Source organism: Petaurus breviceps, unplaced genomic scaffold, assembly GCF_028583685.1.
Source record: "Petaurus breviceps papuanus isolate PSGF00001 unplaced genomic scaffold, PetGlider_PUasm1.0 175, whole genome shotgun sequence".
NCBI classification, from domain to species: Eukaryota; Metazoa; Chordata; class Mammalia; order Diprotodontia; family Petauridae; genus Petaurus; species Petaurus breviceps.
In genome coordinates, this window is record NW_027185764.1 from 57,964,713 (window position 1) to 57,988,984 (window position 24,272).

The window sequence follows — 24,272 nt, forward strand, 5'->3', positions numbered from 1 at the left end:
TTTATCTATCATCTATCATCCATCTATCTACTTATTTGTGTAGACAGGTTGCTTTAAATGTGAAGACCCCAGGCTTCTCACAGGAAGGGGATACAAATGAAATCCTTGGAACCAAAGTAAAATTTATCCCTGGAGCCAGGCAAGTGGGAGGAGACAGACTTAGATAGCGATTACCAGATAAACTGTATTTCTGTTGAGAAATGGGAGGGTCTTCCTCAGCCAAACTCTGATCTATGTAGAGATAACTGCTAGTTACCTGATCCTCAAGGTCTCTTTTTACTGTGGATAACTCCCAGTGATTTATGGGATTTATTAACTGCTCCTTCAGTATACTGCTGATCAGTGGACCTAAAATCTATCACTTCTGCAAACAGCTTCTGATATCTAGATCCAGCAGCTGTGTAGCTGTGCTGTTAGTACTATGGGGCTTCTGTTTGTTTTCTTTTGTTATTAAAGGATCCAGGTTTATAAGCTTCTGAAAAGCTCATGGTGATATTTTGGGGTGCTATAAGAATACATCATTAGCTGCATTCCTCTAATGCATTTTTATAGAAGAACACGGTATTTGGCAGCTCTTTCAATTAATTTGCTCAAATCCTTCCTGAGGTGGCAAGGAAGCAAACAGGTGATGTTCTCCAATGATGTACTCAACTTTCCTCTAAGTTCCTTTCTTTCATGAATAAAAGTAGTATACAGGACCACTAAGTTTCCTTTCCCTACCAGTAATGTCCCAAGGTGCCACAGCACATACTAAAATTCAGTATTTTTATACCAAATTCAGTAATGTAGGTGACTTGGCAAATTCCTTTTCCTACATGCTCCCCACAAGCAACAAGAACATGTATGCAAATTAAGATGAAGAAACAGGCTTAGACATCCTATACCCCAATAACTAATATGAAAAGTAACTAACAGCTCTTGGTTATGTTAAGTTAATGTGAAATACATGAAAGATAATGGATATCTTTTATTTTAAAATGATCTATATTTTCAAAGAAAGGCAATAAAAAATAGGATTTTCTCTGGGATTTATGCTTTTGGCAACACTGTATCTCATTATTTTTATTTTCAAGTTGCTAAAGGGAAGAAAGGTAGAGAAAAAGTTCTGAAAAATACATGTAACTAAATTTAAAGAGTGATAATACTAGAAGTTATTTTCATTTAAAAAGCATTATAATTTTTTACTTAATTTTTTTTATTTTTTGGAGGGCAATTGGAGTTAAGTGATTTGCCCAAAGTCACACAGTGTAATGCCAAGCAAAGGCAACTTCCCAAAGTTTCAAAATACCAGTATAACCACTCTCCATTTTATTCAGTGGCAAATTAAGAACAGAGAAAATCAAAATACAGCACAATTCAAAATATAACATTCATCAAGTGTAATTCAATAATTTCTAAGTACTACTCCACCCCCTGGAAAGTACATTCATTTAGTCAATCCCAAAGACCCTCTTCTCAAGTGGAAATTAGTTTCCAATCATAAACAAAGTACATTCATTTGGTCAGTTACAGAGTACAAAAAAAAAGTCAAAAATTTCCCACCCCTGGATCACAACTGAATAGGCCATCTACCCCAGAGTTACAACAAGCTTAAAATATCATCACAGCATTTAATACCCAAAGAGAGATCTTCTCTTCATTTTATCCTATGGCAAGTTCTCAGCAATCTTTGTTCCTGGGGAGACAAAGCTTAGCAAGGCCACAAGGTACATTGCCAGTGTCCTCATTAATTCATTCTTTGTCTGCAGAACAGTCCTAGGACCCCTGAAAACATTAGCAAAACCCTTTTCCAGGATTTCTGAAAGCATACAACAAGAAAATCCTTCTTCAGGGCTTCTGAGCCAGCAGCAAGGTTCCAGAACTTCTGCAACAACAGCGCTGGCTTTCAACAATAGATGCAATTCAGTCTCTGTCTGCAGAACAGTCTCAGGACCCCTGAATCAGCAGCAAGGTTCCAGAACCTCTGCAACAACAGCACTATCCTTCACCAATGGATGAATCTGACAAAACAACATCAAAACAGACAAAGTACCAGCATCACAGCCATGTCTCCTCAGTCCTTGGCAGCTCTGGGTGGCAGCTCTCAAAAGTCCTTGGCAGCTCGAACTGGTCCTCAGGAATCCTCTCTCTCACTCTGCCTCCGACATGCTGCTTCCAAAAAATTCTTCTGCCTCTCTTCCTCTATTTGTGCCTCTCCAAATCCATGGCAACACTCCTCCCAGTTCAGCCCTCTCTTTTCATGTCAACAAGTCCATGCCACAAGTTGGATTCACAAGCTCTGGGTTTTAACACAATCAATCTGAAAACCAAGCCAATTAAAGGGGATCTTTAAATTCCATTACTATTACACAAGGCTAATAAGTGTGTCAAGTGTTTGAGGATGGATTTGAACTCAGGTTCTCCTGACTCCAGGGCCGGTGCTCTATTCACGGTACCACCTAGCTGCCCCTAAAAAAGCATTATAATTTTAAGGTTTAACTATTGTCTACATATGTATAAGGATCACCATAATGTACAGCTAATTATTTTCTATTATATCACCAATTTGATTCACCTCCTGGGGCACCTTCCCTCTTGCCTTGTCTATCCACCTTGGCTGCTTAACTGCTCACAGTGCTTGGATAAAATTTAAAGTAACAACTCTTTCCTTCTGATGAGATGGAGATGAGATGGTTTTGCCATTTGCCCTGTGATTGCATCCTAAGATTGCACTCCTTACCATCTTTTCTGCCCCATATTCTGAGGTATCCCACTCCTTCACTACTATCATCTGGTCTACTTGTGCAACCTAAGAATCTCTGGTTCTTGCCATCTTGACAATCTCCCCATCACTGTACTCTTAGGTCTTCCTGGGCCTTTTTATCTGTCCTAAAGTTAAATTGTCGTTGATGTATTGTTTCCCCCAGTTAGAATGTGAACTCCTTAAAAGCAATGCTGCTGCTGCTTTTTCTATTTATATCCTCATTGCTTAACACAATATTTGGCACATAAGTGCTTAATAAATGTTTTTGCATTCATTCATCTGCCTTAAAGATCACCATAAAAAATCACTAACTTTGAGAGGAAAAAAATAAATTCAATGGAGATGATGTATATGCGAATTGTATTCTTCTAACTATTCATTTTTAAATCTAAATAACCCTTATAGCTAGCTTAGATCGAGGGTCAAATGAGAAGTCATGAAAAGACTAAATATTGTTTTAAATGTACCTCAGAGATGAAACTTTAAGGATCATACAAAATGAAAACAAGCCAAAGATAGTGAACTGTATATGGTACAAAGAAAAAGTTCTCTCAGAGGCACTTTCATATATTAAAGAGAAAGAAATTTCAGTATTTTTTAAAATATAGGATGTCTTTTTTAACCATGCTTTGAAAAACCTGAATGATATTATCTATAGATAAAATTCCTTTTAATAAATACCTCTTGAAACTGAATTTTGTGCCAACAAAAGCTGATAAATGGATTATCATAGAAAAAAACTACATACTCACTAACCAGGTACAGTCTACATATTCAATCAAGCTGGGATAATTGGAAAGAGAGAAATTTGAAATAGTGATGCCTTAACTAAGCACAAAAAACATCATTTATCTAATGTAGCACTTTTCTGGTGACTTAGTTTCCAACAATACAGCTTTTAATTGTCTGGGTTTTTATATATATTTTGGTTCGCTAAAAATAACTCTATTCATTTTAATTATTTTTTTAATGTTAAAATACCATACCATTATCAAGAGTACATTTAATTAACATAGGCAGTGACCTATCTGATATGATTTGAGGGTCAAGAAAGAACATACTCCTCATTCCCAAATATCACCCATCACTCTCAAATTTCACTATTAGCAATCCATTCCTTTCATTGAAAAGATAATGCCTTGCTTATCTCTAAGACCCTTTCCAAATTCAGAGTGCTAAAGATTCTCTAATGAACCAATACCCATGGAATAAATTAGACACAAGACCATCATTTACACCTTAGTATAAATTATTCTACAAGATCTTTTTCCAAAATGACATCTAGCTGAGAATAGAGTAAGGGAGTCATTATGGAAAGGTGGTGGAGACAGTAGGGGAAAAAAGGCACTGCTCTACTATTTTGTAGTTTTCTTGGAACAGGCTCTGATCTTCAAGAACCTTATGGTTTAGATATATTTTATTAATATTAACATACACTCAGTGTCACAATAATAATAACAGCAACAGGAGCAGTAACAACAACATATTTCTAACTTTCTGTTCTGCATAGAAAACTGTGCTGGAAAATAATGATAGTTTAGGTCCCTGCCTTTATATAAAATATGTGTATCCTATCAAATATATCATCAGCAATATGATTGTAGGATTATCAAGGTAGAAATGGAAGGGACCTTGGAAAATTCATTTGACTTACCCAAGGTCACACAGGTAAGTAGTAGAGGCAGATTCTGAACTAAGGATCTCTGACTATAAATATGGCATAGTGTCCTCGACACCACACTGTTTTTCAATTGTAAAGATAATAGTTCAGTCATGAATGCTGATAACTGCTGCTCTGCCCACCAGATCAGACCATAGCAAGCCCAGGAAGAGCTAAATCACTTGGTCATAGACTTTGGGTCATTTGCAAGTCATGTCATCTGTTTACATGTCATCTGTTTCTGGAAAACTTCCAAATAATTTCCATTTAATTTCTTATGCCACCCCATAATACATCAAAACCACAATGGAGGAAGTCATATTATGGAAAAGATAACTGTAGTTCTCTTCCCTGCTTCTTACTTCCCATCCTCTTCTCTGCTCAGTAAGGTAGTAGATTGATATAACCTCTGATCTGCACTGAAAAAGCTCATATCAATTGACTGCCCTATTTTTCTACCCACTATCCCTGTGATTTACCCAACAAAAGCACCTTTCTCTTGCCAGAAATTAAGTATATGTGCTGTCTCCCACTAAAAGAATGTTAGCTCCTCTAGGACATGGACTAATTTGTTTTTGTATTTGTATCTCCATTACTACTGTACTACTTGGCATATAATAAAAAGTATTTTTTTCATTCATTCAAGAGGTAACAAGAATTTTGTTTTGTTTTGTTTTTGCAATGGAAACTCTCTTTTAAAAAATTTATTTTAAGGATATTTTTAAAAATATTACGAGTATGTTACAGAAAAATTAGGGTTATAACAGGGAGAAAGAAAAATCATATTTCAAATTTCAAGATTTGTTATTTTAAGTTTCTTGCATTTATTTTTTTCCACTCAAGTTGTGCCTATATAACATTAATGAATGATGATAACTTAAAAATTTGGTGAATTATGTGAATGTTTCTAAATATTCATATTTGTTACTATGCTGACATAGTTAATAGAGGCAATATATTAAGCATAAAACACTAGCTTTAAAGGACTTGGGTTCAAATTCTACATCTATTGTTTACTTCTTGAAATACATTGAAAAAGTCAGTTCATCATTCTGGGCCTTAGTGTCCTTGTTTGAAAAACAAATGAATTAGAACAGAGTGTGGTTACTTCTAAATCTAGATTTGTACCTTATCGTTGCCTCAATGGATAGAAGTGGGAGATGAAGAAGAAATAGAAAGTGGAAAAGTAATATTAAAAGTAGAGGAAGTCAATAATTCAGTAAATAAAGTGTTGAAACTCTTGCTTGCAAACCTCATAACCAGTGGTCTAGGGAAGTTGAAGTAGGATGTTAGCAAAGTTAGTAACTCACTTGTCTATCACAATGTAATATTTATAGATCAATTTACACACATTAGCATTAATTAGAGTTTATATAGAGCATTGAATTTTTCAAAGCTTTTCCAGTTAAATTATCTCATTTCTTTCTGGACAACAATTATGATTGGCAAACAAATATGATTATCTCCATTTCACAAATGAGGATACTGACATATATATATACTTGTGTATAGTAGGATCTTAATAAATCTGTGCTGAATTGTGCTTGTCCCAGTTATAGGTAGATAGTGATAGGACCAGAACTAAAAACTGCAAAAATAAAGCAAATAGCACATAGCTTAGTATCATATTTTTAACCCCTTAACATACTCCTCCTCTCCAAGGTCGGAAGAATTCTATTTTTAAAAAGATGCCTGGGAAGAAGAAAAAGCGAAAACTAAGGGTTTGACCTAAATCTTTGCCTTAGAAAGCAGCTAGAAAATTATCAAAGCCTCATTTGCAGACTAAGATCACACTTTCCTCATGCTTAGACAAATGGTTTTTCTTAATTCTCAGTGGTCTCAAATTAACCTTAAAAGATTGTTTGGACTTCATATCACACACATCTGTTTTAACTGCTACTATCTAAAGCTTAGATTCATAAAGAATTGTTTGTCTGATAATATTGCCTTCTAAGACTGCATAATTAGCGAAGAAACCAAAGGCTGAAAAATATAGTACTGTGGCCAGCCAAGGGTTTAAGATACCTTCTCTACCCCATATTTCTTGTTATCAGATGCTACCATTCTTTTCAGAGTGAAGCAGCTAGTCTAATTGCTCCCTATAACCCTTTCTAACAAGTCTGGGAATGAATGGTGTGACTAAGTTACCAGCTATGAATAACAGAAACATTTGTCCCTCAAGTTGGGCAAATGCAATTTCATTCCTAAGCTCTAGATTGGCTTCAGAGGCAATTATTCTCCCCTCTATAGAAAGAGAATGTGTAGGATAAGGGGGTGGGGGAGGGGGAGGAATAATCGGGCTTAACTTGTGAATTGCTCTACGACAAAACAATCCAAAATATACAATTCCTTAAAAATGTACAGACCCAAGCAACTTCTTGTTTTCCAATAAAGATTCAATCTATGCCACAAAGAGAAGTGATGATTCTCTGAACGCAACATGCTTGACTTCTCATCATGCTATCATACGAGTGTTAAAATTCACTATTGATTTACATAAAGCTTCTTAATATGTGAAAGTACATAATACACTTTAAGCTACATGTGTATATCTGTGAAGGCTATTAGCTGTCTGGCAATCTATAGTAAATGGTTCTATAGGGTGTCAATGTTATCTTTACTTAATCAGTATATACTTTTTTTTAAATGAAAAGTTTAGAAGAGTTATAAGCCTTCAGTAAATGAAAGAAGTTAGGAAACAGTTATAAAATATCAATTGATAATTTACAAATCATAGCAAATTTAGCATTGATTATAAGTTGATTAGATTAAAATTGTTATAAATAATTTATTTCTGTTCTTCTCATTGAAATATCATGCAATGATGCAAATGAGTTGTCATCATGACCAGAAACATCACACTGGATGACTAGAATGAATATTTACTAAGTACCTATTATATTCTAAGCATTGTGCTAAGTACTTTAAAAATATTTCATTTGCTCTTCTCTGTGAGTTAGATGCTATTATTATTCCCATTTTAAAGTTGGGAAAACTGAGGCAGACAGAGGTTTAATGACTTATCCAGGGTCACACAGCTACTAAGTGCTTATAGGTTGGATTTAAACTCAGTCAGGCCTTCCTGACTCCAGGTCTAGCACTATAGCCACTGCTTTGACTATCTGCTACAGTGGTAGTTGAATGGCTGTACTGAAAAATCAATCATTAATGATTCAATATTAACGTGGAAGCAGTTCTCCAGATCTGAGGAATCTGTGACATTTATCATTTTTTATAAATTATTTGGATAAAAGTATAGATGGCATTCTTATCAAGTTTATAGATGACCCAGAATTTGGAAGAAAAGTTATCACATGTGAGAGTTTGAGGATCCAAAATGATCTTGGCAAATCAGAACATTGGGTTAAAAATAATGAGATGGGGCAGCCAGGTGGCACAGTGGATAGAGCACTGGCCCTGGGGTCGGGAGGACTTATATTCAAATCTGACCTTAGACATGTACTAGCTGTGTGACCCTGAGCAAGTCACTTAAACCCAATTGCCTCAAAAAATATAATAAATAAAATCAACGAAACAATATTAGTAGGAATAAAATCACAAAGACAAAAACATGTCCACACAGTAGTTCTTCTGATAAAATATCTGAAGAATCCAGTTCATTTCAGTTTCAGTGTGTGGCAGGCAAGAGGACTAAGCCAACCTTAGAAAGGTAGAATATTAGATAGAATCCTGGCTTCGGAGCTAGGAATATCCCAGTCAGTTAAAAGTATTTGTTAGACACCAGCTATATTCCAGGCACTGTGCTAAGTGCCAAGGATACAAAGAAAGGCGAAAAGACAATGCTTACCTGCTCTGAGGCAATATGAGAATAATTACGAATAATTACGCGCAAACAAAATATATGTGAGTCTAATTGAAGATAAGAGCAAAGGGAAGGCACTAGCGCTAAAGGAAAGCCAGAACAGGCTTTTCAAAGAAGGTCACATTTTAGCTGGAACTGAAAAGAAACCAAGGAAATCAGGAGGCAGGGATGAAGAGGGAGCATATTCTAGGAATTGGGAATAAGCGATGAAAATGTTCAGTCTGGAAATGGCGGGACTTGTGTGAACAGCAGTAAGGGGCCAGCGTCACAGGACTTGAGAATACTTGAAGATGTGCGATGTCGGAAGACAAGAAAGGCAGGAATAGGCCAACTTGGGAAGGGTTTTAAATGTCGGACAGAGTATTTTATAGTTGATCTTGAAGGTGACAGGAAGTCACTGGAGTTTATTAAAGTGCTGGGAGAGTACGAGGGGAGGGGGGGAAAGAGGGACTTGGTCAGACCTGAGTGTTAGGAAGATAATTTGACAGCTGAGTGGAAGATGCACTGGAGCTGGGAGAGATTCCTACTAGACTATGTTAATGATCCAGGTGTTAAAAGATGAGTGCCTACTCCAGGGTGGTAGTGGTGCCAGAGAAGGGAAGGAGATGTAAAGGAGAGATGTTCCAAAAGAAAAACTGATGGGACTTGGCAACTAAATGGATTTGAGAAGAATAAGAGAAAGTGAGGAGTGAAGAATAACTGCTAGTTTGTGAGCCTGGGGGACTAAGAGGATAGATGGTGGTGTCCTTGACAGTAAGAGGGAAATTTGAAAGGTAGGAGAGTTTTGACAGAAACAAAGATAAAAACAGTTTTGAACGGTTGAGTCTAAAATATCTATCAAAAACCCAGTTTAAGAGGTTAGGACTGGATAGGTAGATGTGAATCCAAATCCTCCTTTAGACACTTCTTAGCTGGGTGATACTGCCAAGTCACATGACCTCTTTCAGCTCTGTGTCTTCATCTGTAAAATAAGTATAATAATAGAACCTAAATTGAAGGAGTATAGTAAAGATCAAATGAGATAATATATGCAAAATGTAAGCTGTTGTAAAAATGCTCATTATTATTACTATCAGGCTACTTTAAGAAAGCCATAGTTTTCAGCAATTAGAGGTTTGCTGTACTCTGCCTTTGTCAGGCAACATTTACAGTGATGTGGTCAATTCTATGTGCTACGATTTAGGAAAGACACTGATAATCATGAAAATATCCAAAGGATGACAACCAGGATTATTGAAGGAAGGAGGGAAGACCATGTCATCAACAAGAAGGACCTAGAACTGAATAAGTGATGAGAAAATACTGAACTCTCTATAGTCCACAGACAGTGTAATCTGTCTCTCATCTCTGCCTCTCTTTTCAACATAGTACCCATTTAGTGTCTTATGCATATGGATTATTGATTTACACAACCAGAATCTGCTCTCAATGCCAAACATCTGGAAACTACCAACCCCCACCAACATAACATATTTCAATGAGTATTACTAAACACATGTCCTTGGCACAGTGGCATTTCCCCTTTAGCATGTGGATAAAACTTGCTTGGACAGTGAATATCACATTCATTACAGACTTAGAGGTAATGAAAGTAAGGAAACAGTGCATGATAATAATGAAACTGTGTAATATAACAATTACTATTCAACTCCATCTCTGTAGCTTCTCCTAAACCCAGGAAATCTCCAGAAGGTATACAAACTGTCCAGGAATTCTAGGGAATGTGAAGTTCAATTTGTTTATTATCCACAACCTCCTCCTGTCAGTAGGCAAAGGAGTGTAGACTACACAACATTGTTCCAAATGACTTTCAGTTCAGGTAGCCAAGAAGTATGTTCACTAGATAATGGAATTAAGAACATGAGATTAGAACTCAGGAATTAATACACATTGGACTTTTTAAAAGCTGGTACTTTTCCCACTCTTAGCTGCCCTGTTCTTGTCAGGTCTTTATATTGCCAAGCGTAGCTCATGATTCAGAGAACTGAGGGAACAGATCAGATGCAGAGAGAAATTTTCTTTGTTCCCTTTGCCATCTTCTTTCCTTTGTCTCCCTCCCATACCTGACCTACAGTCCTGAGGTTCCTGTTTTCTGAGATTGAGAGATATGCAAGATTTTTTTTAAACTCTCCTCAGTCATTTGGCTTTATGAGCAGTGCTAATCTGAAGCACAAAGCCAAATAGATAATTAGCTCCCCTGAGATAGAAAGACCTGTTGTTTTTTAGCCTGGAGAAGAGAAGGCAAGAAGCATACAATTGTTGTCTTCAAGCATTTGAAACCTGGCCATTAAACAAGGGATTCTATTTGTTCTATTTGGCTACAGATGATAGAACTCAGAGCAGTGGTTAGATTTGATATAAAGGATTGGGGGAGGGGAAGTGGGAGAGATATCCTAAAAATTGTCCAAAAAGAAATGAGGTTTTGCAGAACATCATTACACCTCACTGACACTTTTCAGGCAAAAACTGGATGATAATTTTTCAAGTTTTCCAGAAAATGGATTTTCCAACAGGTAAGGGTTAAACTAGATAACAAATGATATTTTTAGGAAAACCCTCTAAATTGTGCAAAACCCTTTACAGATTTTTATCATGTAAGCATCATCATTATCCTCTAAGGTAGGGACCAGAACCCTTATTGTTCCCACTGTATAGGGAACAAAACTAAAATTCAGAGAGGATATATGTTCAAAATGAAACTCATTAAAATTCTTCTAAACCTACCCCTCCAACTTCCCTATTTTGCTGAAAGTTCCATCATTTTTTTTAAAGTTAATTTATTTATTTTTAGTTTTCAACATTCACTTCCATAAGTTTTAAATTCTCTCCCCCTCTCTCCCCAAGATGGCATGCAATCTGATATAGGCTCTCCATATACATTCCTATTAAACATATTTTCATGTTAGTCATGTTGTATAGAAGAATTAGAATGAATGGGAGGAGCTAAGAGAAAGAAAAAAAAAAGACAAAGCAAAACAAAGTTTAAAAAAAGGAAATAGTCTGCTTCACTCTGCATTCAGTCTCCATAGTTCTTTCTCTGGATGCGGATGGCATTTTTCATCATGAGTCCTTTGGAATTATTTTAGGTTCTTGAATTGCTGAGAAGGGCTAAATCTATCAGTCAGTCCTTGTACATTGTAGCTGTTACTATGTACAATGTTTTCCTGGTTCTGCTCGCTTCACTCAGTATCAGTTCATATAAATCTTTCCAGGTTTTTCTGAAGTCTTCCTGCTCACCATTTCTTATAGCATAATAGCATTCCATTACATTTGCATACCACAACTTGTTTAGCCATTCCCCAATTGATGTGCATCCCCTCAATTTCCAGTTCTTTGCCACCACAAAAAGAGTCACCATCAACATTTATGTACATGTGGGTCCTTTTTCCCATTTTTATAATCTCTTTGGGATACAGTCCTAGAAATGGTATTCCTGGGTCAAAGGGTACACACATTTTTATAGCCCTTTGACAATAGTTCCAAATTGCTCTCCAGAAATGGTTGGATCAGCTCACAACTCCATCAATAACATATTAGTGTTCCAACTTTTACACATCTTCTCCAACATTTATCATTTTCCCTTTTTTAATTAAATTATTTATTTGTAGTTTTGAATAACAACTTCCATAAGTTTTAAATTTTCTCTCCCTCTCTCCTCCCCAAGACAACTTGCAATCTGATATGGGCTCCACACGTACATTCCTATTAAGCACAATTTTCACATTAGTTGTGTTGCATAGAATTCTAACAAATGAGAAAAACCATGAGAAAGAAAAAAATAACAAAATAAAAAAGGAAATAATCTGTTTCATTTTACATTGCCACTCCATAGTTGTTTCTCTGGATGTGACTGGAATTTTCCTTCATGTGTTCTTTGGAATTATTTTAGGCCTATGCATGGTTGAGAAGGGCTAAGTCTATCAAAATAAGTCCTCAAACAGTGTGGCTATTACTGTGTACAATGTGCTCCTGGTTCTGCTCATTTCACTCAACATCATTTCATATAAGTCTTTCCAGGTTTCTCTGAATTCCACCTGTTCATAATTTATTATAGCACAATAGTATTCCATTACATTCATACACCACAACTTGTTTAGCCATTCCCCAATTGATGGACATCCCCTTGATTTCCAGTTGTTGGCCACCACAGAAAAAAACTGCTATCAATATTTTTGTACATGTAGGTCCTTTTCCCATTTTTATGATTTCTTTGGGATACAGCCCTAGAATGGTATTGCCGGATCAAAGAGTATGCACATTTTCAGAATCCTTTGAGCATAGCTCTAAATTGTTCTCCAGAATGGTTGGATCAGCTCACAACTTCACCAACAATGAATTAGTGTTCCAACATTCCCACATACTCTCCAACATTTATCATTTTCCTGTTTGTTCATGTTAGCTAATTGATAGGTATGATGCGGTACCTCAGAGTTGTTTTGATTTGCATCTCTATAATCAATAGTGATTTAGAGCATTTTTTCATATGACTTTAGATAGCTTTAATTTCTTCCTCTGAAAACTGTTTATTCATATTCTTTGACCATTTATCTATTGGGGAATGACTTGTATTCATGTAAATTTGACTCAGTACTCTGATCTCATCATTTTTCTGGAAACTGAGGCATACAACCTCAGAATAAAACTATTCTTATCATTCCCTCAACCTCCTCCACCTCATGTCCAAACACTTGACAAATTTTATAGCTCTATCCCCACAACATCTTTTGTCCATTCAAAAAGCCACTTGCCTAGTCCAGACTTTTATCACCTCTGATCTCTACTATTTTAGTAGCCTCCTAATAGTTTCACTGATTCCAGTCTCTCCTGTCTCCAATCCATCCTCCAAACCACTACTGAAACAGACTTTCTTAAGCATGAGTCTGATATTTTTTACCCTTGTTTAAGGAACTTCAGGGGCTCCTTTTGCCTCTAGGAAAAGAGTATACGCTCCTTTGGCATTTAAACTCCCTCCTCCCTTGTCCCCAAGACACATCTAGTGAAAGTGTCCTTGAAGAATACTATAAAAACTCCATTCACATCCCTAATCAGAGGGTCAATCACTGCCAGTCCCTTGATAGTATGGTTATTTCCCACCCTGAGCCACAGCTCAGTTCTTCCTTCCTATAGGTAATACCTAATTTCCTGAGTGTGAACCTCCATCCTAGGGATTCCTTTTCTCTACCCTTCTCCATTCCTTCCCAAATATTTTGCTGCTTGTATTATGAGCCTCTGGATCTTGTTTATATCCATTATTAAAAGTTGGTGGAGGAAAAGGTCAATGTACCCCTACTAAAACCTCCTATAATGACTCTTGAAATTATCTCCTCCTGTCAGCATCTTGCTGAAATAGCTAGAGGGTAATAAGCCAACCTTGGACCTCCTTTTAACTTAAGTTACAGACCAAAGCTGACATTAATTTTCATAGCAGTTAAATCTCTTTGAAGTGAGATAGACAGCCCCAGTACCACCTACTACCTTCTGTCTCCTCCAGAAAAAGTAAAGGTGGTCACTGAACTTCATTCTTCAGTGGTAATGAATTCCTTCCCTCTTAAATCAATGAGTGACTGACCATGGCTGGGACTAGGGCCCCCAGAAGCTGGGGTAGGGATTCCCTCCTTCATCAAAGAAAGCAAGGGTTGAGGGCTTTAACCCCATGCGTCAGTGACTGGAAGTCTCTCTCCTATCATGAGCCTATGTCCAGGGCTAGGAATAAGACTCTTGAATTGGATTCCTGTGCACACAGGAGGGGCCATCCCCTCCTATAATGCTCAAAGTGAAGCTTACACATCTGTCAGTACATTCAGTGATATTGGGGGTGAGATTCTGAAATGTATGGGAGTAGGAAAAGGTTTAGGCCTAGAAGACATAATATTGGATGGACTAAATTTGGTGAAGAAGAACAACTCTGTTGCCCATAAGCAGTTCTGAATTGCAGTTCCAGAGCAGAAAGGAGCACTGACATTCACAACTGCAGGGGAGCAATGGCCTCTCCTGAGTAAAGATGAGAGCACAGACCAAGAAAGCATTGACCATATCTTTCCCAGGATAACACCACAAAAAAAAAACTTCAGACCCTCAAAACTATCTCTGAAAACAGCAACACACACAAAAAAGAAGTCTGAAGCTTAGCACAGATGAGCAACTCTCCCCAACTCAGATGAGCAGATCCTAACTTTAGCATAAAGTTCAAAGTAAAGATATAGGCTGAGAAAAAATGAACAAAAACAAAAAATAAGAATTTGACTAGAAAAGTTTATATGGTAGATGGGAAAACAAAGACATAAACTCAGAAGAAGACAACAATGTGAAAATAGCTAAAAATAAACCCTCACAGAAAACTAGCAATTGGACCTGAGCCCAACAAGAATTCCATGAAGAGAGAGAGAGCAGAGGGAGGGGGAGAGGGGAAGGCACAACAGAAAATATGGTTGAAGAGCAGCAACAAAAATAACAAATATTTCCATAATACTTTGATATGACATTTATTTTGAAATTAGCCAAATTGAATAAATGCATTTCCTTGTTCATGTAATTTGTATTATAGTTAGAGAGAAGGAAAGGAGAAATGAACAAAGATATTTATAAAGTTTTTGTTCTTTTTCATTTAAAAAGAATTTTATGTCATCATAGCTATCCTAAGTTTACCTCCCCAGGATACTAATTCTGGACTCTCTCTAAAAAGTTCCTGCCAATGCCTTGTAAAGTTTACTCCAATTATTGCCCTTTTCAATTGTGCCTTATTACCAGAACAATATTAATTCTTGTAGGTATCAGAAAGGCCACATTGTCCCATGGTATACCTGCCAAATTCAATATGTCTTTTTTTATGCAGGTTAGCATTCATCTAAACACTCCCCAAGTTACCTTTTGTTTCCATATTTGCCCCCCAAATCTCTTCCTTATATCCATGCTCTCCCAATCCCTCAAGTACAAGTTGTCCCCAGGAGTTTCAACTCCACCCCCACCCCCCAGAAGTAAGAAAGTAGAGTTTTCAAACACCAAATTCCCCAAACCATATCTACTGGAAAGTTACCATATCCCTTTACAGAAGATCTCTGTATGATTATTCATCAGTAGGGTTCCCTCCCATAATAAAAGCAATTCCTTCTTCCTTTTCCCTTCTTTTTAATCCTCCCCACCTCTTCTTCACTCTCTGTACTACAGGCTCTTATTTTATTGAGATCATAATGATCATCTTCCTTTCATTGCTAGACCTCAATTTAACCTGAGCACATCACACATCCCTCTATATGCCCCACCTGCCCTTCTATATGCACTCCCATGTTGCAATGTCTCACAAAAACAAATAAAAAAAACAAATTGATTCACCTGGAAGCAGAATGTTGCTGGATTCTGTCCATAATGCCACAGGATCACCTTTTTAATATTATCTACCCTGGACTTGTGTGTGTATATATATGTATGTACATATGCATGCAAGCATGTGTGCATATATAAGCATACACAAATAAATATATCCATGTATATGTGTATATAGAGAGAGATAAATATATGGATATCTCTCCATATATGTATATGTCTATATAGTCTTATCTCTGAACTATTTCTGATGTGAGTAAAGCCTAAGCATTGTCCCTTCCCATTTTTCCCTACACTGTAAAAGCTCTTCCATGAATGTCTATTTCACGTGAGAAAAATTTCTCCAATTTACTTCTCCATTCTTTGTTTTCCCAGTGCATCCTTTCACATCCTTTCTTCTTTTTTGAAAATCATTACACCATAATCGACTCATATTCATGCTCTCTGCCTATGTAAACTCCTTTTTGACTGCTCTAATAAATAATGATAAAGTTCTTAGGAGTTACAAATATCATATTTACAAATAGGAATTTAAATAGTTTAACTTTATTGAGTCCCTTATGATTCCTCTTTCATGTTTACCTTTTTATGTTTCTCTTGAGTCTCTGGTTTGAATGTCCTATTTTCTATTCAGCTCTGGTCATTTCATCTGGAATACATTTTATGTGGAATAAAAGTCTTTTACTTTGTTGAATATTCATTTTTCCCGAAGGATTATACTCAGTTTTTCTCAGTAGGCTATTCTTGGTTGTAATTCTAGATTTTTTGCTTTTTTCAAGTGTATCATATTCCAAGTCCTCTATTCCTTTAACATGGTAGCCACTAAATCTTATGGGACCCTGACTATGGTTCTATGATACATGAATTGATTCTTTCTATCTACTTGCAATATTTTTTTTCCTTGACTTTAGAGCTCTGGAATTTGGCTATAATATTTCTGGGTTTTCACTTTCATATCTCTTTCAGGAGGTGAGCAGTGGAATCTTTCAATTTCTGTTTTACTCTCTAGATCTAAGATGTCAAGGCAGTGTCCCTTGATAATTTATTGAAATAAGATGTCTGAGTTCTCTTCTTTATCATGGTTTTCTGACAGTACAGTAATTCTTAAAACATCTCTCTTTGATATATTTTCCAGGTGAGTTATTTTTCCACTGAGATATTTTACATTTTCTTCTAGCTTTTCAATTCTTTGACTTAGTTCTATTATTTCTTATAGTATTATGGAGTCATTTGTTTCCACTTGCCCTTCATTCCTGTTTTCCAATTCTGCTTTTTAAGTTCTTTTCTTCAATAAATTTTTATACTTCCTTTTCCATTTGACCTATTTTTCTTTTTAGGGATTTTTTTTCTCTTCAGTGGATTTTTGTGTCTCTTTTCCCATTAGGCCAATTCTGTGAGGTAGATAGATAGGTAGATAGATAGATAGATAGATAGATAGATAGATAGATAGATAGATAGATAGATAGATAGATAGATAGATAGATAATCACCTTAAGTGATATTTTCTTCAGGTTTTGGTTGGGTTTTTTTGGTGCCTCTTTTACAAACTATTAGTTCACTTTTCATAACATTCATGTATCATTCTCATTTATTCTCAAAATTTTTCCTCTACTACTCTTGTCTCTTTCTTTAACCCTTCCTGGAATTCTTGCTTGCTATGGGTCAATGAGCATTTTTTCTCAAAGGCTTTGCTTATGGTTGTTTTCTTCTTTTGAGTTTATAACTTGGTCTTTCCTACCACCACAGCAACTTTTTTATGGTCAAGTTCTCTCTTCTATTGTTTTCAAATTTTGCCAGTGCATTTCTTTACTTGACCTGTGGTTAAAATTGGGATCTGCTTATTGGGGATTGGGGAGGCACTGTGTTAAGCTTCAGGCTTTTTCGTGCTGCTGTTTTCAGAACTAGTTCTGGGGATCTACAAGTTTCTGGTGCTTCTGAGGTAGTGTTATTTGGGGCTGGGGGTGGTCAGTTCTCTTCTGATCTGTGCTCTCAGATTTCTACTGATCTAGTCTTTACCCAGAAAGGGCCCCTACTCCCTATACAAACTTTAGCACTTTTCTCTGCCTTGGGACTGCAACCAGCTCTCCTCCTCCTTTGTTAACAAGAACTTCTATCTGTCCTGTAACTGTGATACAGAACTGTCCATGAGCAATACAGTTTCAAATCAGTGCCACCTGTGCCCAGTGACAAGAAAGATTCCCATGTAATGTTGTCTTTTTTTACACAATCTTTTTCTGATCAATTTTCCAACCCCCTTACTATCTCTCACCTGAGAGTTCCTGTAACAGCTGTTGCTGCACTCTGTGTGTGCACTCTGGAAAGACCTCCACTCTGGTGTCATAAATCTGGCCTCTAAACTTTTCTTAGGCTGAAAAAATGTCTGACCTTGACCTTCTGTTGGCTTTGGTGCTCCAAAATTTGATCTGAAGCATTATTTTAAAGGTTTTTTGAGGGGAAAGATGAGAGTTAATTTAGGTTGCTGCCCCTAATCTACCATCAACATTCCACTTAGTCTATTTTTCTTCCTAAAAATATTTTGAACACCTATTTATTTTTAAATATCCTTTTTTTCAATTATAATTTAGCTCTGATTTGTAAAGTAAATCAATTTGAACTGCATCCTGAGCTCCATAGCTTTTTTGGAAAACATTATTTCATTTCCTACTACATTTTCTTTTGGTGCCTCTTTTGCTGCTATTTTTCTCCTATCACTTACTTTTTTTTATTTGACTCACTTCCCCATGATGGTGACTTTTTTGGGGACTGAATCTCAAAGCTTCTTGGCATCCTACCATTACTGAACAATTCATAACACATCAGCCTAGCTTCTAACCCCAAGTGATTTTTTAGTGGACACATCTGTCGCCAGCTGGATGCCCAGTACTTTCAGGCTTATTACAGTGCCACCATCTCCAACACACATAATCACACATACTCTGTGTTCATTGTCCTGTCTCATTTTCTCTGTTTCTCAGTTCTCTGACTCAGCACTGGCAGTTCAAAGATCTGCCATGCTGACACTATGGGGTTAATTTTTGTATCTTGGGTTTCTGAGGCTCTAGCAGGAAGGAGGGGTTGGGGAGGTTCAATGTGGTGTTGAAACCTGTTTCTAGTCTGGACATGTGTCCTTACCCTTTCCTGCTACTTCTGGTTCATCTGCAAGAATCTTTTGTAGTACCTAATGATTCATCCATGCTTTGGCCACAGCCAGTGAGTTTCTGTGGCCTGAATCAATGCATGGGGAACTTTTACTATCTGTCCTGTATCAAGGAGGCTTCTGTAGCCTGGGACTGGATTCTCAATGGCACTGGAAAGAGGTATGAGCGATCAGGGTGTGGAGGTGGGTTTTGTTAGGAGCTGTGTGGGTCCCCTAGTCCAGTCTCATTTCTGTTGATGTGGATTGTGGGGGAGGAGAGCACAGTGAGATTTGTGTAGAAGCCAGGTCAGAGTTTTGTTGTTGTTTTACCTTATTTTGGATTCCAAGTGCTCTAAATCATGGGAACAGCTGAAGTGTCTTTATCTTTGGTTCATAATTTCTGTTTTCCATCTTGCTTATCACATGATCTTCATTGGTTTTTGTTGTTTTAGCTGTTTTTAGCTGCAACAAATTAATTTTAACCTTCCAAATTCTTATCTACCCCAATGATTTTTAGCAACCCATTTTCATAAAAAATCCCCTAACCTTCTTACTAATCCTTGAATTACAGTTCCCACAAAAAGATTGAGACACTTCAAAGAAATATGAATCAATACATCTTATTTACCCCTGTGAAAGCAGGTGTATTCAAATAAGATGTGTATTTTTTTCTTCATGAATTGTTGAAAATACATGATTTTTGACAATATGTCATAATTTCACAAAACATTCTACTAGGTAAACGTCTTTGACATTTGATCCCACCAATCAATTAAAGTTTCTCTCCCTCATGTTTTCAATACCACCTTAACTGCTAAATCTGTCACTGTTGACATCCTTCTTCTAAGTATTCTCTCATCCTTTGACTTTCATGACACAGCTCTCTTGAACTTTCTCTTATCTTTCTGCTCACTTATCTTCAGACCATCCTCTTCTTTCTCCTGCTCACTAAATGTGGTTATCCCTTGAGATAGGAGTAGGTAAAAGAACAATGCTGCTTCTATGGGACTTGTCACCATAAATATTGTCTCCTTCCCTAGGACAGTTGCCGTTATAGGGAAGAATAGTGAAGTCAGTCCTTTAAGTTTTGTTCGCTCTCTAAGTCTTACGGTGTTGGAATAAAACTCTTGATGCTGTAGGGTTTTTGTTTTACTCCCACTTCTCATTTGCCTTTTGACAATGACAATGGCAAAAGAAAATCATGCATAAATCTGCCCCCTACCTAAGGAAAAGGGATGGGGGCCCTTTTCCCAGATTTTACTTTGATAGTGACTTTGTAATGCTTCTCCATATGTAGCCAAGTCTGTCCTTCAAGCAATGTGAGTTGGAAAAAAATGTTTTGTGTTTTATTTTGTCTTCTTTCTCTATATGGAGTCTCATTAGTTACCTTGGGCTAAATCATCTTCTCTATGAGATGACTTCCACATTTATACACCTCAATTATAATCTCTTTCCTGAACTTGAGTCCTGTAATTACAACTGACTGCTGAAAATTTCTACTTAGCATATCAGACTTGATATGTCTAAATCAGAACTTATTCTACTTCTCCCTAAAGTCATTCTTTTCCCAAAACTTCCTTTTTCCTGTTGATAATTTCTCCAAATCACATAGATTCTCTTCATTCTCTCTCAGCCTTCATGGCCAATCAATTGACATGTTTTGTTAATCATACTTCTAAAATATCTTTTGAATCCCTTTACTTTCTTCTACTCATAAAACTTTAACCCTCAGTTCTGGTCTTCATCACCTCCCACATGGAGTGTTTTGATTGCCTTCTAATTGTTTTCTTTAAATCCATTCACTCCCTTCTTCAAGTCATCTTTCATATAGCTATCAAATTTACATTTCTAAAACACAGATCTGGCTATATCATCCCCCTACACAAAAATCTAGAATGATTTTCTATTGCTTCTAAAATAAAATCCAACCTACATTAAAATAACTAAAATAGGATTGCCATTTGATTTTGTTCTAATAACATTCTTGTCATTTGTATACTCATTCCTGTCAAAATGGCCTGCTAGCTGTTTTATATACATGACATTGTATCTCACATCTTCATCCCTTTGCAAAAGCAGTCTGTCATATCTGAAATGCACTTGCTCCACCTGTATACTCTTAATATCCCTACCTTTCTTCAAGGCACAAGTTATGTGTCATCTTTAAGATGAAGCCTTTCCTCCTCAGCTCCTCTCATACTCCCCAGTTATTAGGACTCTCAATAATGGAATTACTTTTTTTCCATTGGAACTGGAATGTACTTTTAATTGGTATATATTTTCAGTTGGAATATACTTATAATTTGTATAGTGTTTATTTTTATTTGTGTAAATGCTATTCTCTTCACCTACCTCAACTCTGACAGTGGAACCTAAGTATTTTGAGGGAAGGGACTATTTGTTTCTTGTCTTTATATTGCCAGTCATTAGTGGAGCTCACTGTATATTCCTGATAAATAATTAATAAATGTCTGTCAGGTCAAATTGAATTGATCTTTTATAACCAATGTGGTATAATCTCTGATTTGGCATAGCAAATATCAAAGTTGACTTCCTCATAATCTCACTAGCTGAAAGATTAAAAAAAAATTTTCTGATTCTATCTTAAGAAAAGACCTTCTATAAGTAAACTTTAGCCTGCTTCAGAAATGAACTAAAATGTTGAAAACAAAATGTATAATTGGAAATCAACAACATTTAATCCTTAGTACTATGAAAAGTGCACAATTTAAAATCTGTATTTTGCATAATATAAAACATACTTCTTTGCTCATAAAAAGACACAAGTACAACACGAGGCATAAAAATTAATTTTACTAATTCTGAAAAAGTATTTACTACCTTTTGCAATATATAAATGAAGAAATAAAAAGAGATAGGGATAACATGAAGGATATTTTCAATATGTCAAAAAATATATTGTTTCTTACACATTGGTACAAAAAGTCAGAGAACAGTTTTCTGGGGAGAAGTGGGTCATTCATCTTTGTCAAAGGACCTTGTCTAGACTGCCATCACAGAACACACAGAGAAACGGGAAGTAAATGGAAACAAAAGGATCATAGCAATATTACAGGCAGATACAATAGAGAAGGGAGAAAAACAATTAAAGAATATATAAAAGAAAAAGAGGGAGGGGAAATTCAGCGAAGTTTAAAATCTTAAAAACATTTCCAAAGTCTCAAATATTTGGGAAAATGTGTCAGATGTAAGTCCAGGATGAATAAATATCAAAGATGCAATTTAAAAAATAGTCTGTCATTAATAGCTTTTTAATTTTTTTTTCATTTTTTACTCTTCAAATGCTTATTACCTTCTGGTTTGCATGATTCATTTCAGCCAGATTTTGAATTACAAATTTTCTCCCTATTTTTCCCCTACCCACTGTCCCAGAATAGCAGTACCACAAGATATCCCCTTCTCCAATCTGCTCTCTCCCATATCTTATCCCATACCCCCTTCGACTTTTCGAGTAGGGCATGGTGTATCTCTATGCCCCAGTACCTGTATATCTTATTTCCCAATTACATGTAAAATGGTATTAATAATAGTATGTATATATATATACATATATATGTGTATATATATATATAAATTTTAAACATTTGATTTTAAAACTTTGAATTCCAGATTCATTCCCTTCCTCCTTTGTCACCTACCCTTACTGGGAAGATAAGCAATTCAGCATAGGTTGTACATGTGTAGCTGTGAAAAACATTACCACAGAAGATATATTGTGAAAAACTGACTATATTTCCCTCCCTCCTATCCCACCTCCCACTTGTTCTATTCTCTACTTTGATCCTGTCCCTTTTCAAAAGTGGGTCCTTCCAACTTCTCTCCCCTCAGCCTGCCCTCCCTTCCATCATCGCCCCTGTCATCCCCTTTCCCCCTACTCTCCTGTAGGGTGAGATACCCCTATTTAGTGTGTATGTCATTCCCTCCCTGAGCCAAATTCAATGAGAATAAGGTTGACCCATTCCCTTTTGCCTTCCTGTTCTTCCCCTCCATTGTAACCATTTTCCTTTGCCTCTTCTATATGAGAAAGTTTACCCCATTCTGTCTCTCCCCATCTCCTCTCATTATATTCCTCTCTCATCTTTTAACTTCACCTTTTAAGTATCATCCATTCCTATTAAATTGGTATTGTGCCCTCTATCTGTGTATACCTGCAAACACATATACACACATTGACATATGTATTCACATGCCCATATACCCTCCTATATATATTCACTTCAGCTATTTTCATACTGAGAAGAGTTTCATCAGTTACAATTTTTGTTTTTCCATGTAGGAATGTAAATAGTCCAACTTTGAAAAGTTCCTTTTGATTTCTTTCCCTGTTTACCTTCTCATGCTTCTCTTGCTTCTTGTATATGAATGTCAAATTTTCTATTCAACTCTGGTTTTTACATAAAGAACACTTGAAAGTCCTTTATTCCACTGAATGACCACATTTTCCCTGAAACATATACTCAGTTTTACTAGGTGATTCTTGGTTTTAATCCCAGCTCCTTTGACCTCCGGAATATTATATTCCAATCCTTTCGATCCCTCAGTGTAGAAGCTGCCAGATCCTGGGTTATCCTGATTGTGTTTCTACAATATTCAAATTGTTTCTTCCTGGCTGCTTGTAATATTCTCTCCTTGTTCTGGGAATTTCAGAACTTGGCTATAATATTCCAAGGAGTTTTCTTTTGGGGATCTTTTTTCAGGAGGTGATCAGTGGATTCTTTCAACCTCTGTTTTGCCTTCTGATTCTAAAACTTCAGGGCAATTTTCCTTGAGAATCTCTTGGAGGATGATTTCTAAGTTCTTTATTTGATCATAGCTTTCAGGTAGTCCAATAATTTTTACATGACCTCTGATGGATCTATTTTCCAGGTCAGTGATTTTTCCAATGAGATATTGCACATTACCTTCTATTCTTTCATTTTTTAGATCTGTTTAACAGCATCTTGATTTCTCATAAAGTCATTAGATTCCATTTGCTCCAATCTAATTTTGAAGGAATGATTCTCCTCAGTGAGCTTTTGAGATTCTTTTTCCATCTGGCAAATTCGGCTTTTTAAGTCATTTTTCTCCTCATTGCCTTTTTGAGCCTCTTTTGCCATTTGAGTCAGTCTATTTTTTAAGCTATTATTTTCCTCAGTCAGGTTGTTAATTCTCATTTCGTAATTTTCTTGCATCATTCTCATTTCTCTTCCCAATTTTTCCTCCACTTCTCTTATTTGCTTCTTAAGGTCCTCTATGGCCTGTAACCAACTCATATTTTTCTTTGAAGCTTTTGTGCAGGACTTCTGACTTCACTGTCTTCCTCCTGTTCCATGCTTTGATCCTTTTCATCCCCAAAAATAGGAGTGTAAAGTTGGGTTGCTCTGTTTATTTTGCTTTCTTTGCCTGCTCATGTTGCCACTCAATCACTTGACCCCTGGGCTTTTTGCCACAGTAGGACTCTGCCACCAGACAGGGGAGCTTTGTCCCAAATGCTGGGGTTTTCTCAGCTGCTGAAAGTATTAGTTGGGTGCCCTCTCTGAAGCCTCCACATGCTCTGGCAAGTTGGTCGCACACACCAGGACCTCTACCC

General features: G+C 36.5%; 1 long non-coding RNA gene across 1 annotated transcript in view; it reads left to right on the forward strand.

Moving 5' to 3' along the window:
• Positions 1–18,663: 18,663 nt before the first annotated feature.
• Positions 18,664–24,272, forward strand: part of LOC138159147 (uncharacterized) — a 24,906-nt gene continuing 19,297 nt past the window's right edge. Inside the window, exon 1 of the long non-coding RNA XR_011167821.1 lies at positions 18,664–18,863. This is a non-coding gene — a long non-coding RNA (uncharacterized lncRNA). The remainder of the gene's footprint in view (positions 18,864–24,272) is intronic.